This window comes from Moschus berezovskii, chromosome 25 (assembly GCF_049115385.1).
Source record: "Moschus berezovskii isolate FMDL1 chromosome 25, NW_MosBer_1.0, whole genome shotgun sequence".
In the NCBI taxonomy this organism is placed as follows: Eukaryota; Metazoa; Chordata; class Mammalia; order Artiodactyla; family Moschidae; genus Moschus; species Moschus berezovskii.
In genome coordinates, this window is record NC_142484.1 from 19,889,183 (window position 1) to 19,900,030 (window position 10,848).

Below are 10,848 nucleotides of genomic sequence, written 5' to 3' on the forward strand. Positions count from 1 at the left end.
TTTTCCTGCATTGAGAGAGGTCCTTAGAGTTTGCAGTCTTTGCAAACACTGAAAGCAACAAACACATAATTGAAAGTCACCCACAGCCTCACCAGCCCTGTGATGCAGAGGTCCTCAACCTTTTCGGCACCAAGGACTGGTTTTGTGAGAAGACAGTTTTTCCACGGACAGTGGGTGGCGGGGGGATAGTTTCAGGATGGTTCAAGTGCATTACATTTATTTGCTCATTATTTCTATTATTATTACATCAGCTCCAATTCAGATCATCAGGCATTAGATCCCAGAGGTTGGGGACCCCTGCTGTAATGTATCCAACTGTTTTGTTGCCACATTTCTTGTCTTCACCCAAACTTTTAAAGCATCATTGTGACTTAGACACCAGGCAAACCTCCTGTCCACTACCTCTCCCTTTTCAACCAAGAAGTCTCACCTAGATTGGTGTTCTAGAATTTCACTATTCAGAATGTGCTCTGCAGACCAAGGGCATCATAGCCGCCCAGACCTGGGATCTCAGAGCCCCAGCTTAACACGCTCCTTGGTGGTTTTGTTTACACTCATGGCTGGGAGAGGGGACTCTGAACACATATGCACGGTCTAAACTCTTCTATAAACTGGGACAATACCTTTCCTTCCTTCTCCGCTCTTCCTGTAGGAATGGCAACGAGTGAGCAGCAGGCACTGCTCTGGGTGCAGGATGGGTTAAGAGGATACCTTCTTGCATCACCATGTCTTACCCCACACGAAGCAGAGATGAGAAGGATTTCAGAGCTGGAGGGGACCTTGGGGGATGGGACTAGAAACCAGGTCTCTTGACCCCTCCAGATGTGTCACTCTCACCTGGACTCCCTCAGGCAGACAAGTCAGCAGGTGGGCATGCCCAGCCCAACCTGGGAACACTCAGAGAGACTCGTCACTTCCCCACCTGTGGTCGTCACAGCCTCCTGGGCAGGCCATGCTTGTCCGTCCCCTTGTCTTGGCTCCAGGTATGCTTCCTGACCTTTTTGAGACAGGAAAGATCTATCTCATGATTCAATATTGTAAAGAAATCAGTTCTCCACCAATTAATGTATGGACTGAGTAAATACATTATTACTGCCAAGTGGGTACAGAAAAAAATTAAGAGAGTTTTTGAAAGTTGAGGACTTGGATCTAAAATTACTCTTGAAGTATAAAACTGGTAATGATATTTTTTAAAAAAGATGAGAATTAAGATAGCCAAATGGAGGAACGAGTCCTGGAGCAGGGTCAACATTCTAGAACCAGCAGAAAAAGCCATGCAACTACTGAATTATTTCACTACAAAAATGAGATAGTTTTGTGTGTAAAAGCCATAGTAGAAATAAAAAGGGCAAACTAGAAAAGCATATGTTCAATAAAAAGTTAACCTCTTTATTTGGAAAAATCAAGTCACACAGGTATTTCACAAACTTAATAAGGACAATATTAAGATCTCATAAGATAAATGGGCAAAGGACATCACAGATGTTTTTCAAACAGTGAACCACATGCCAAAAAAACACATTTTTTTAAAGGAACTTTGTAGTAAAAGAAACGTAAACCAGAAAAAGTTACCAAGCAATTTTGAAATGAAAATGGGTAGGTGAGGTGAAAGGAGTGGGAGTAATATAAACATCTCTAATTCTAAGAAACAATTCAAAATAATGGGCAAGAAGATTTGCTGCAGCTTTTCTTTTTTTTGGTCTTGTTGCATGGCTTGCAGGATCTTAGTTTCCCAGTTTAGTTCAGTTCAGTCGCTCAGTCATGTTTGACTCTTTGTGACCCCATGACCACAGCATGCCAGGCCTCCCTGTCCATCACCAGTTCCCAGAGTCCACCCAAACCCATGTCCTTTGAATCAGTGATGCCATCCAACCATCTCATCCTCTGTCGTCCCCTTCTCCTCCTGCCTTCAATCTTTCCCAGCATCATGGTCTTTTCAGCTCTTTGCATCAGGTGGCCAAAGTCTTGGAGTTTCAGCTTCAACACCAGTCCTTCCAATGAACACCCAGGACTGATCTCCTCTAGGATGGACTGGTTGGATCTCCTTGCAGTCCAAGGGACTCTCAAGAGTCTTCTCCAGCACCACAGTTCAAAAGCATCAATTCCTCGGCATTCAGCTTTCTTTATAGACCAACTCTCACATCCACACATGACCACTGGAAAAACCATAGCCTTGACTAGACGGATCTTGGTTGGCAAAGTAATGTCTCTGCTTTTTAATATGCTGTCTAGGTTGGTCATAACTTTCCTTCCAAGGAGTAAGCGTCTTTTAATTTCATGGCTGCAATCAGCATCTGCAGTGATTTTGGAGCCCAGAAAAATAAAGTCTGACACTGTTTTCACTGTTTCCCCATCTATCTGCCATGAAGTGATGGAACCAGATGCCATGATCTTAGTTTTCTGAATGTTGAGCTTTAAACCAACTTTTTCACTCTCTTCTTTCACTTTCATCCAAGAAGCTCTTTAGTTCTTCTTCACTTTCTGCCATAAGGGTGGTGTCATCTGCATATCTGAGGTTATTGATATTTCTCCCAGTAATCTTGATTCTAGCTTGTGCTTCATCCAGCCCAGCGCTTCTCATGATGTACTCTGCCTATAAGTTAAATAAGCACGGTGACGATATACAGCCTTGACATACTCCTTTTCCTATTTAGAACCAGTCTGTTGTTCCATATCCAGTTCTAACTGTTGCTTCCTGACCTGCATATAGGTTTCTCAAGAGGCAGGTCAGGTGGTCTGGTATGCCCATCTCTTTCAGAATTTTCCACAGTTCGTGGTGATCCACACAGTCAAAGGTTTTGGCATAGTCAATAAAGCAGAAATAGATGTTTTTCTGGAACTCTCTTGCTTTCTCCATGATCCAGCAGATGTTGGCAATTTGATCTCTGGTTCCTCTGCCTTTTCTAAAACCAGCTTGAATATCTGGAAGTTCACGGTTCACGTATTGCTGATGCCTGGCTTGGAGAATTTTAAGCATTACTTTACTAGCATGTGAGAGGAGTGTAATTGTGTGGTAGTTTGAGCATTCTTTGGCATTGCCTTTCTTTGGGATTGGAATGAAAACTGACCTTTTCCAGTCCTGTGGCCACTGCTGAGTTTTCTAAATTTGTTGGCATATTGAGCGCAGCACTTTCACAGCATCATCTTTCAGGATTTGAAATAGCTCAACTGGAATTCCATCACCTCCACTAGCTTTGTTCGTAGTGATGCTTCCTAAGGCCCACTTGACTTCACATTCCAGGATGTCTGGCTCTAGGTGAGTGATCACACCATCGTGATTATCTGGGTCGTGAAGATCTTTTCTGCACAGTTCTTCTGTGTATTCTTGACACCTCTTCTTAATATCTTCTGCTTCTATTAGGTCCCTACAATTTCTGTCCTTTATTGAGCCCATCTTTGCATGAAATGTTCCCTTGGTATCTCTAATTTTCTTGAAGAGATCTCTAGTCTTTCCTATTCTGTTGTTTTCCTCTATTTCTTTGCACTGATGGCTGAGGAAGGCTTTCTTATCTCTCCTTCCTATTCTTTGGAACTCTGCATTCAGATGCTTATATCTTTCCTTTTCTCCTTTGATTTTCGCTTCCCGTCTTTTCACAGCTATTTGTAAGGCCTCCCCAGACAGCCATTTTGCTTTTTTGCATTTCTTTTTCTTGGTCTTGATTCCTGTCTCCTGTACAATGTCATGAACCTCCATCCATAGTTCATCAGGCACTCTGTCAGATCTAATCCCTTAAATCTATTTCTCACTTCCACTGTATAATCATAAGGGATTTGATTTGGGTCATACCTGAATGATCTAGTGGTTTTCTCCACTTTCTTCAATTTCAGTCTGAATTTGGCAATAAGGAGTTCATGATCTGAGCCACAGTCAGCTCCTGGTCTTGTTTTTGCTGACTGTATAGAGCTTCTCCATCTTTGGCTGCAAAGAATATAATCAATCTGATTTCGGTGTTGACCGGGTGATGTCCATGTGTAGAGTCTTCTCTTGTGTTGTTGGAAGAGGGTGTTTGCTATGACCAGTGCATTCTCTTGGCAAAACTCTATTATCCTTTGCCCTGCTTCATTCTGTACTCCAGGGCCAAATTTTCCTGTTACTCCAGGTATTTCTTGACTTCCTACTTTTGCATTCCAGTCCCCTATAATGAAAAGGACATCTTTTTTGGGTGTTAGTTCTAGAAGATCCTGTAGGTCTTCATAGAACTGTTCAACTTCAACTTCTTCGGCGTTACTGGTCGGGGCATAGACTTGAATTACAGTGATATTGAATGGTTTGCCTTGGATCAATGAACAGAGATCATTCTGTCGTTTTGAGATTGCACCAAGTACTGCATTTCGGACTCTTTTGTTGACTATGATGACTATTCCATTTCTTCTAAGGGATTCCTACCCACAGTAGCGGATATAATGGTCATCTGAATTAAATTCACCGATTCCAGTCCATCTTAGTTCACTGATTCCTAGAATGTCAATGTTAACTCTTATCATCTCCTGTTTGACCACTTCCAATTTGCTTTGATTCATGGACCTAACTTTCCAGGTTCCTATGCGATATTGCTCCTTACAGCATCGAATCTTGCTTCCATCACCAGTCCCATTCACAACTGGGTGTTGTTTCTGCTTTGGCTCCGTCCCTTCATTCTTTCTGAAGTTATTTCTCCACTGATCTCCAGTAGCATATTGGGCACTTACTGTCCTGGGGAGTTAGTTTCCCAACTAGGGATCAAACCTGAGCCCTTGTCAGTTAAAGTGTGGAATCCTAACCTTTGAACCACCAGGGAATTCTTGGCATTATTTATAATGTTGAAAAACTGGACAACCACATAAATGTTCAACCAGGATAGTAATATGCATTGTGTTATATTCACCTGAGAGGATAATCTGATCAATCAGTGTTATAATAATTCAAAAGACTATGTAGTAACATGAAAAAAACACTTTAATGTTTCAAATCAGTTCAGTTCAGTTGCTCAGTCATGTCTGACTCCTTGTGACCCCATGAACTACAGCACGCCAGGCCTCCCTGTCCATTACCAACTCCTGGAGTTCACCCAAACCCATGTCCATTGAGTCGGTGATGCCATCCAACCATCTCATCCCCTGTCGTCCCCTTCTCCTCCTGCCCTCAATCTTTCTTAGCATCAGGATCTTTTCAAATGAGTTAGCTCTTCGCATCAAGTGACCAAAGTATTGGAGTTTCATCTTCAACATCAGTCCTTCCAATAAATGTTTCAAATAAAAGGACACAATACCATCTATGCACTACAATCAACCACAGTCGTATTAAGAGGAAAAGGACCATTTACAGACAGTAAGTGTTATAATAATTTTGAAAATTATCCCCATCACTTTTGTTTGCTGTTTTATTGCTTTTATTGTGTTAGTCACTCTTTCAACCCCATGGATTGCAGACTGCCAGGCTCCTCTGTCCATGGAATTCTCCAGGCAAGAATACTGGAGTGGGTTGCCATTTCCTCCTCCGTTTGCTTTTATAATGTAAATATTAAATAAAAATCATCCACATTCTGCATAAACTGATGAAAATAGGTATAATGGTTACACAGGGAAGTTGGCAAATCTGATAATTAAGGCAGGTAAGAGTTATTCACTCCAGGGACTTCCCTGGTGATCCAGAGACTAAGACTCCATTCTCCCAATGCTCAGGGGGCCCAGGTTCAACCCCTGGTCGGGGAACTAGATCCCATGTGTAGCAACTAAAGATCTTGTGTGCCACAACTAAGAGCCGGTGCAGCCAAATAAGTAAATACATTTTAAAAGGAAAAGTTAGCCAGTCCATTTTCTTTTTGCTTGTGGGAAACAATCTTCCTCTGTACAAAGCTCCCATGGCTCATACTCTCCTGTGTGTGTGTGTGTGTGTGTGTGTGTGTGTGTAGGTCTGTGTGGGGTCATGGAAGCTTAACATTTTTAAGTGGGTGGAGTCTCAGAGATCACTTTATTTCTGACTCCCAGCTAATTCAAGAACCAGAATACAGTGTCCATTGCGGATAAGTATAATGGATGCTTCTGAATGATTGAATATTCCCTCAAGTGGGGAGCTCACCACCTCTCAGAGCAGCCTGATTAGGCTCTGCCTTCTCAGCCACACTCAAGGCTGCTGTGCAGAAACACACCTCCAACCCTCACACAAAGCGGGGCTCCCTTGTCAATTGCTTCCTTCCACTGAGATTCCAAGTCACAAATCACAAACTAAGGGACTGAGTGAGACCATATCACCTTCCTAACAAAAGGAAAACCAACATAAAATAAGAGATGATCCCCTTTCATGTCAAATGTATAGTAGAAATGGGAATGTAGAAACCCACGGCTATTCTATTGTATAGAAAAAAAAATTATTAGAAAGAAATGAATCCCTAAAGTGCAACAGATAGTAGCCTATGCTTCTCCCTAAAAACTAAAGTTTTTTTTTTTTTCTTTCTTTGTTTTGGTCATGCTGTGCAGCATGTAGGATCTTAGTTCCCTGACCAGGGATGAAACTTCTGCCCCCTGCAATGGAAGCTCAGTGGAGCCTTAACCACCAGACAGCCAGGGAGGTCCTGAAACTAAAGACTTTGAGATCTATAAACTGGAAGAAAATTCTTCCAGTTGTTCTGAATACCAGATGGGAAAGGCCATCTTTTCCATCTTTCTCATTACCCTAGCGCTTCTGGTTGAGTCTCAGCTCAGCACCAGTACAAGGTTGACGAGCGGAGAGGGAGGGCTGGCAGCCCTACATGAGTGGTGGAACTCTGCCCTGGGTTTGCAGGACACACGAGTGCGTCTCTTAACCAGGAATCATCCTCTTTCATGTGTGTTTCCTGTATTTTGTGAGAAGAGTTCAAAAGTTTCATGTTTAAAGGCGGGGTGGAAGACCACATCAAAAAGAGATAATGGTGCTTCTCTATGTGTCCGTCACTCAGTCGTGTCCGACTTTTTGTGACTCCGTGGACTGTAGCCCACCAGGCTCCTCTGTCCATGGAATTTTCCAGGCAAGAATACTGGAGTGGGTGGTCACTTTCTCCTCCAGGGGATCTTCCTGACCTAGAGATTGAACCCGGGTCTCGTGAATGGGAGGCAGATTCTTCACCATCTGAGCCACCAGGAAAGCCTACAGTGCTCCACCCCGAATTCACATGTTGAAACTTTAACTGCCTCTGCCTCACCATGTGGTGGTATTTGCAGGTGAGGCTTTGGGGAGGTAATCGGGTAGTGAAGGGGGCCCCCATGGTGGGACGGTGGGATTAGAGACGCCAGGTAGAAGGCACGTCCCTTGCCCTCGGCCACGTGAGGACACCGTGAGAAGGCAGGCCAGTCTGCACTTCACCAGAAGCCGACCCAGCTGGACCTTGATCTCAAATTTCCCGGCCTCCAGAAATTTAAGGAAATACATTTCTGTTGTTTAAGCCCCCCAGTCTATGTGTGTGTGTGTGTTTTAATAGCGTGTTTTTAAAAAAATTCTTTTATTTAATTGGAGGATAATTACAACATTGTGATGGTTTTTGTCAGACAGCAACTTAATTGACCATAGATATATATGTGTCCCCTCCCTCCTGAACCCATCTCCCTCCCCACCCCATCCCTCCAGGTTGTCAAAGAACACTGGCTTTGGACGCCCTACCTCACACATCAAACTCCTACTGGCTATCTGTTTTACATATGGTAATGTACGTGTTTGAATGCTAGTCTCTCAAATCATCCCACCCGCTCCTCCCACTGAGTTCCACGGTCTGTTCTTCCTGTCTGTATCTCCTTTGCTGCCCGGCACATAGGATCATGTCATCCTTCTAGATTCCCTGTATGAGCGTTAATATATGATATGTGTCTTCCCCTTTCTGACTTGGGTCACTCTATATGGCATTCTGTCACAGCAGCCCGAGCCCACTGAGACACGAAGCAGGAAGGGAAATGGAGAAAAGAGGGCAGTGTCTCTGACAGTGGTCCGGCTGCCCCATCCCTCCTTAGAGAGCTCAGGAGAACAGAAAGGAGAATGTCGGCCCGAGGAGGGAGCAGCACCATGGGGGAGGAGGAGTCAGCGGAGGGAAGGGAGGAGTGGGAGTCCCAAGTCTTCTCTCAGCTGTTGAGGAGAAAACATAGAAAGACGCTGGGGTGAGTTCTGTAGGAGTTCCTCCCCAGACTGAGAGCTGGTGCTCCCTACTGCATGGCGCAAGGCTGGGGTTTTTCTTGGTCTTCGGGTTACCATGTCATGAGGGTCTTCAGTATACAAGCTGACTCCCTGAAGGTGGTGGAGGGTGGAGTAGGGCGAGGAGCTAAGAGGATCCAACTCTTGTTGTTCCTGGGGAAACTACTGTGGCCTCTGGACCAGCCTGCAGGGCTCTGTTTGGCAGTGGGAAGGGCCCCAAGCTCAGAGGGTGAAGGCGAGCAGGCCCACGGGGAGCCCCTTGCCCTGGACCCCACTGCAGCATCCCTGCCTGCAGTTGGGCTGTCTAAATCTGGGTCCTCTAGCTGACCTGCCCCACTCCCACCCCCCAACCCTGGGTCAACGGGAAGGAGGCTGAGCCTCTCAGGGAACCAAAAGCAGAACTGAGGCTGGACACTGGCTCCTCTCCCAGGGTCTTGTCTGGAAAAGTACCACTCATCTCCCCAGCAATCCTCCAGACTTTCCACCATTGACAACATGTGTGGAGGTGGCCAGAGTTCTCCCGGGGCCCGAGCTCTGCTGGGAGCATCAATGCTTTCTCAAGGGCAAAAGCCATCACATCTCCTGGGAAGGGCTGTCAGACCTCCTACCAGACCAGGACCCGTGCATTCGCCTTTCCTGTCATTCATGGTTGCCTCTGATCCAGCACCTAACGTCCAGGACCTGTGCCCCCTCGGCGAGGTGTTCACTCACAGCTCCCACTGGAAATCATAGCCCTGCTGTACGTAATCGGGAATTTCAATATGCTCACGGTCTGAAGCTGGCCAAGATAAACCGAATGGGTCTGGTTTAGTATCTGGTGCCAAGTAATACACAGCTGATTAACCCAGCTCCCAGATGCGCTGGAATCATCTGGCCATTCCTAGCTTCTCTATGGACTCTTTCTCTCAGGCAGGCATCCACGGAGAGAGACGATCTGGCCCGGCCAGGCACGAGGACATGGAGACTGCTGGCAGTTCTGAGCAGGGTGCTGCTCCCCACGAGACAAGCCTTGGGAATGTTGACTTGCCAAACTGGACAGTCAGTGTGCAGACAGCTGAGATGTACACAGAACGGGGATGGCTTTCTTCCTCCTCGGAGGCGAGACAAAGGAAAGTGCGGAAAGGGGCAGAGGGGGAGGAGAAGGATGCACACTATGTGCAAACCCCGTGGGAACAGCTGCCAAATGGAAGGCGTTTGCCAGGGTAACAGGTAGAGACTCCATTAGAGATTGAGTCCGGAAGAGGAAGGGGTAGTCTTGTTTAAGAGACCCCCAATGCTCAGCTGACTGTGATGCAAAGTCCAACTCAATTCTCAAATAGTGAGAGGTCTAGCGATCCTGATACACTTCCTATGGTTATTTATCTTGTGCCAAAGGACTGGGGGGTTCAAAACTAAGATGGCAAACATCAGGGAAGGACGTTAGTGAATGAAGAAATGGCAAGAGAATATTTACACAACAGAACAAGTATTCACTGAGTGCATAGTAGGCGCTGGGGGCTGGGTACCCAGTGGACAAGCTGATTTGGCCCAGAGAGGAAGGCAGACACGTACAAGGAGACCACGCGTGGACCTTCAGAAGCAGAAGCTCCAAGTGTTATAGATTCTGTCCCTGGGACATGTCTTTGCCTTGGCATCTCCTCCCTAACACAGTGGTCTTAAGGATCTGTGGCTTTACCTGTTCTCAGCTACGACAGGTAACTGTGTTTCTGCGCTCTACCCTAAGAGAGTCTGGATTTCTGTGTACAGTATGGGGAAGAAATCTGTATTTTTCTCTGAAGTTCTCCAGGTAATTCTGGTGACGAATTGAATCTGGACCTGTTAGGTGACAGCAAGGTGGTACTAAGTACCTGACAGGAGGCATCTTGCAACCCATAGCCTCTCGGTAAAAGGAAATGCAGTGTCTTCTCCTCTGGGAAGTTGGTCCCCATGGTGCTGGGGGTCCCTCCTTTGTGCCCCTTATTTAAGCAAAGACCATTATTAAAACAAAGCTGGGCTTATCCGGAGTCTCAGCCGTGAGGCTCTGAATTCGGCAATGACTGGCACAGCTTACTCACTCTCCTCCTTGGTGTGTAGCCTACAGGATGCACAACAGATATCTGTTGGAGGATGAGGATGTTGGATGATTTTCATCTATGTCTGAGCCCTGCCCACAGGAATAAAACATTGGCAGGTGACATGCATGTGGAATACCAGAAGAGATAAGCTGGGAACCACCCTCCAACCTGGGATGACAGGCACATTCCCCAAGGGCGCTGGTGGCCGCCTGGTGGGACAGAACTACAGCCTGACTGGCCGCAGATTGCAAAGCCTGCTCGGGCTTTCTGGGAGAGTGCTGATTCCCCACCGCCACCCTGTTTACTCAAGCTCACTGTTTCATTTTTCTAAAAGTAAATGTGAAAAATGAGAAGCATCTCATCGGGACTTGTAGGAAAATGTCTAGGATTCTCACATCCACCTGACAGCTCCCTGAAACGTCACCTCTTTAATAAGGAAACTGGGTCCCCCCAACCCCCATTGCCTGTCTTAAAGAAATGCCTATAATAAAACCACATTTTCATAGACTATAAAATAACTGAGGACGGATTAAATCTTCTCTCATTTGAAGATATTAAGAACTAAAATAGAAAAATATTTTGAAATTCTCTGTCAGTTGAAACGCTAAAAAAAAAGCAAAATGTTCTTTCAAACTGTTTTGGTTTGTAAAGGTTTTACCC